Source organism: Gymnoscopelus braueri, assembly GCF_963280865.1.
Source record: "Gymnoscopelus braueri genome assembly, chromosome: 8".
In the NCBI taxonomy this organism is placed as follows: Eukaryota; Metazoa; Chordata; class Actinopteri; order Myctophiformes; family Myctophidae; genus Gymnoscopelus; species Gymnoscopelus braueri.
This window is the reverse complement of record NC_137609.1, coordinates 34,879,093-34,884,092: the sequence shown is the minus strand read 5'-3', so window position 1 is coordinate 34,884,092 and position 5,000 is coordinate 34,879,093. Positions and strand designations below refer to the sequence as shown.

The 5,000-nt window shown below is 42.5% G+C and overlaps 1 pseudogene across 1 annotated transcript in view; it reads left to right on the top strand.

Annotated features, from left to right (window-relative positions):
• Window positions 1-5,000, top strand: part of LOC308089866 (transcription factor COE1-like) — a 54,225-nt pseudogene that overhangs the window by 36,589 nt on the left and 12,636 nt on the right. The window contains exons 6-8 of the transcript XR_013935095.1: window positions 3,270-3,335; window positions 3,757-3,919; window positions 4,600-4,785. The product of XR_013935095.1 is annotated as a transcription factor COE1-like (transcript). The remainder of the gene's footprint in view (window positions 1-3,269; window positions 3,336-3,756; window positions 3,920-4,599; window positions 4,786-5,000) is intronic.

Below are 5,000 nucleotides of genomic sequence, written 5' to 3'. Positions count from 1 at the left end.
GCAGTCAACAAGGCAAGTATCGGGCCATGCCTACCACCACTCTAGATAGACACATGACAATCAATTGAATAAGCTTTGTGTACTGTTATACACTATAGGCTGTAGTTACAGAATATACCAGAACAGTACAAAACAGCACAATGTCCGTACACCACTCTCATCGACTTTCAACGTCCCTAACAGCAGCTCATCTCAAAGCTGGTGTACTTAGCTTTGGCTCAGTTGTTATATTATATATATATGTTTTTCTTTGTAAAGTACTGCATACAGTAGCAGCGTACTGAGCACTTTAGACGTACTTCAGAATATCTTTTAAATACATCTGCCTTTAGAATGTCACTTAGATGTGGGTGCTTAAAAGCACACTCGACTTGCCCGCGCATAATCCTGTGTTTTTTAAAATGGAACAAAAGGCAATTTGTTTATCAGGAGCTGACAGCGGAATGGAGATGGCTGATGCATGACGAGTGTGTGTGTGTGTGTGTGTGTGTGTGTGTGTGTGTGTGTGTGTGTGTGTGTGTGTGTGTGTGTGTGTGTGTGTGTGTGTGTGTGTGTGTGTCTGTGCGTGCACGTGTGCGTGCGCGTGTGTGTGTGTGTGTGCGTGTGCGCGTGTGTGTGTGTGTGTGTGTTAGTACCCTAGTTCCCTTTTTAATGTGTGTACTTTAAGTATGTGGCTGTGTGTATTTGGATGTTTTCATGTGGGGTCATCAAGTGGTTAAAATCTAAAATGACAGATGCTTTCCCGGTCTTAAGGGGTTAAAGGACTTAGGGCCCTATTTTTGCCGGTGTCTTACCCATTATCCCTAAACTTCTTTGCCATTTTTTACTATTTGAAAAACATTTTCAAATAGTACAAATAGCCATACTACAAGCTCACAATGTGTCGATGTAGATCAGCTAGTTGAACTATAAGATTATTATTTTTTTAATAGTTTAAAAAAAAAGAAAATGGCAAAGAAGTTTAGGGATAATGGGTAAGGCATAGGAGAAAATATGGCCCTTAATTAGTATTTAAAGACAAGACATCAAAACGTCCCTGTTGAATCTGTGTTGAAAGAAGAAGCGACATACTGCATGCTTCCCTTTTAGTGACAATGTATGTTGCATGTACTGTAAAGGAAACATAATTTAAAAGTTTAAGATAAAAAAGCAGGAAAATAACCAGTAGAAATAAAGGAAAATAGAGGTGGATCTGTCGTGTACAACAAATATTAAGGGCGGCAGTTGGAATCCCCTACTGCTCCTGGCTGTGTGTCCTTGAGCAAGACACTGAACCCCTAACTGCTCCTGATGAGCAGGTTGGTGCTTTGCAGGATTTAATAATAATAATAATATCTGGGATTTATATAGCGCTTTTCTAAGTACTCAAAGACGCATTTACATGTGTGTGGGGGCCAGGGGAGAGGACCAAAAAAAAAACTTTATTAGGAAAAGCAAAAGAACAAAAAAATAACGAGTTGAAATCAAAGTCAACTCAGAAAGGCTTGGTTTACTCTGCTGTCAGTGTGTGAATGGATGAATGTGAAATACATTGCAAAGCGCTTGGAGAAAGGTGCTATACAAATGCAGACCGTTTAGTATTAACATACTCAAGACTATAAATAGGAGCCTTCCACTATAAACAAAAAACAATCACCAACACTCAAAGCTTTGCTTTTGCACAGATGAATAATAGTCTTTACAGTACAAAGACATTTTAATCCAGCATTTTCTCAGCGTCCGATGTAAGTTTGATGCTTAAACGTCTTCTTTGTTCCTAAAATGCTGGATTAAAATGTGTTTGTACTGTAAAGGCAGTTAGACACCTTTTTAATGTGCTTAAAACAGTGCTTTGAATAATCGTGTGCAGCAGAATGGTTTGTGGAATTAGCCCACAAGTTATTTACAGAGAGTGTTTTGAACACCACAAGTAAACAGGGAGAGAAAATACTTATCAAAATGTGTGTTTGCTGTAAGCATATTTTGATGCCTGTTTAGTTCTTTGATTCAAGTAAAATATTGAATAAAGGACTTTAACTTGTAACAGAGTATTTATATATTGTGGTATTGCCACTTTGCAGGGGTAATCAATGTGTCCGTACACTACACGGACAAATGTGTCCGTGGCAAGACTTGGCCTTGTCCGTGGCGTATTTTTTGTTTTATTGTTTATTATAATGTTCTTATTTTGATCATAAGACCCAATTACTGAATATCAGTGTCCGGTTTTTCTTCACAATATGTATGACACTGATTTACTATGACACTATGGCACATTAGGAGTCCACTAGGACAGTGGTTCTTTAACTTTTTATTTTCAACGATCCCCATAACTGTTGAAGGCACTCTGTGGCCTAGTGGCAGAGTGCATACACAGTTTGGCACTGATCTGTCCAGCAGTTTACGAGATCAGCTCCGGACAACCAGACAGACAGACAGACAGACACAGCAAGTTTATATGTAGAGCAAAGTACAAATAAAGTGCTTTACCAAAACATTAGACATTAAGACATCGAGACACAGAGCATAATAAACACATAAAAAAATGACATTTGAAAACAGCAAAACTGAAATATAGGAGAGTCGCATTGCAGTGCGGAATGATAAATTAAAACAAACAAACACACACACACACACACACACACACACACACACACACACACACACACACACACACACACACACACACACACACACACACACACGCATAGCGTAAAATAAATATGAGTACTTCTTCCACCACTGCATATACCATACTGTATGTAACATTATACACAGTTGGATATAGAACGGGCAATATCAGTGATGTGCAGGATGGACAGAGTCTTTACTCACAAAGCAGCTGGGTGTATTTTTACATCGGTCCGAAAGTGGCCTGTGACAAGCTGCACCACGCTCCTGTATCACACTACCTACTGTATGAGCTCACTGGTTATTCCTTACTCCCAGAGAGAGAGAGAGAGAGAGAGAGAGAGAGAGAGAGAGAGAGAGAGAGAGAGAGAGAGAGAGAGAGAGGATTGATGGCTGCGTCCTTGTGTCCTTTTGATGTCCCCTCTGTTAGGATATGCGATATTGTTTTGATACTGTGATATTTAACGGGATCACATCACTGGTAATACAAACACATGGCAGCCTGTGTGTGACGGGGTAACGCAATCATAGACACAATTATTATGTTTACGGCACATGAAACTGAACCTATCTCTCTCCTCTCCTCTCCTCTCCTCTCCTCTCCTCTCCTCTCCTCTCCTCTCCTCTCCTCTCCTCTCCTCTCCTCTCCTCTTCTCCAGGAGGTTATTCTAAAGAGAGCAGCAGACCTAGTAGAGGCCCTATATGGGATGCCCCACAGTAACCAGGTAACAGGCACACACACACACACACACACACACACACACACGCACACACACACACACACACACACACACACACGCACACGCACACGCACACGCACACGCACACGCACACGCACACGCACACACACACACACACACACACACACACACACAATCCCATGTTAAAAGCCAGTGCTTTGTTGCTGTCGAAAGTTTGCACCAGTCGTTAAGGTTTGTGTGTGCATGTGCGTGTGTGTGTGTGTGTGTGTGTGTGTGTGTGTGCGTGTGTGTGCGTGTGCGTGTGCGTGTGTGTGTGTGTGTGTGTGTGTGTGTGTGTGTGTGTGTGTGTGTGTGTCTGTGTCTGTGTGTGTGTGTGTGTGTGTGTGTGTGTGTGTGTGTGTGTGTGTGTGTGTGTGTGCGTGTGCGTGTGTGTGCGCGTGTGTAGGAGATTATCCTAAAGCGAGCCGCAGACATCGCGGAGGCTCTGTACAGCGTTCCCAGAGGCCACTCCCAGCTGTCGGGCTCCGCCCACACGGGCATGATGGGCGTCAACTCCTTCACTGGACAGCTGTCCGTCAACGTCTCAGAGACCGCACAGGCCAATCAGGGTAAAGAAGGGGGCGGGGTCTTCTTAACCTTAAGCCGCCACACACACCTCACATTACCATAATTCTGTCAAAATAAAATATTATAATTGCAATATTAAAACAATAATTTAACTATAAGTGATCAATAGTTTTGTTGTCTCCCTCTCCTATGGAGAGAGGTTTCGTTTTTTAGTTTAGTCATGTTTATTTCAAATACGGTATGTTATAAATAGAAACCATTTTTCTCTTCGAAATCACAAAGAAAAACACTGTTTTCACTGTTTGTTTTGGCTGCCCAAAAACATCCGTGTCTACCCAAACAAAAAGTGAAAACATCAAAATACAGTGAGAAGGCAGTTTGTTTCTAACTATTCCAGTGGCTGATAGCTGCTGGTATGGAGGGACATTTCTGAATAAAATAAAGAAATTATGGCTCGGACCGCTTCAGGTCCAGAAAACATGTCGCGGGTTCGAATCCCGATCGTCACTCCCCGTCTCTCTCTCCCCATTTCCTGTATATATACAGTACTGTACACTATAAAAAAAAGCAGAAAAGGCCAAAAAATAAAAAGACCAAAAAATAAATCGTATTGTTTTTTAATAAATATATATTATCTGTTGTTATGTTAACACAGCAGCATTTAAGTAACTCACACACACACTTTCAGTAACTCACAAACACTTGACCTTGCGTTCCCCAGGCTTCGTGCGGAGCAGCAGCAGTGCGTCGCCTCACGGCTACGTGCCCAGCTCCACCCCCCAGCAGAGCGGCTACACGTCAGTCACCAGCAGCATGAACGGTTACTCCAACGCCAACTCCGCCATGACCAACCTCGGAGGGTCGCCCACCTTCCTCAACGGCTCTGCCGCCAACTCGCCTTACGCTAGTGAGTGGAAACGCACGCACACACACAAACACACAGACAGAGGCACATTTCTCTATCCTTGTAGAGCTGCCATTTTCACTATGAATACAGGTGTGCCTTGAGTAGTGGGGTCTGGGGACCCCCATTGGTCTTCGTTGGGGTTCCAGGGGGTCAGCAGCAAAATTAGTTTATACTGTATAACAACAAAATGAGTTTATCCACTTTATTCCTATATA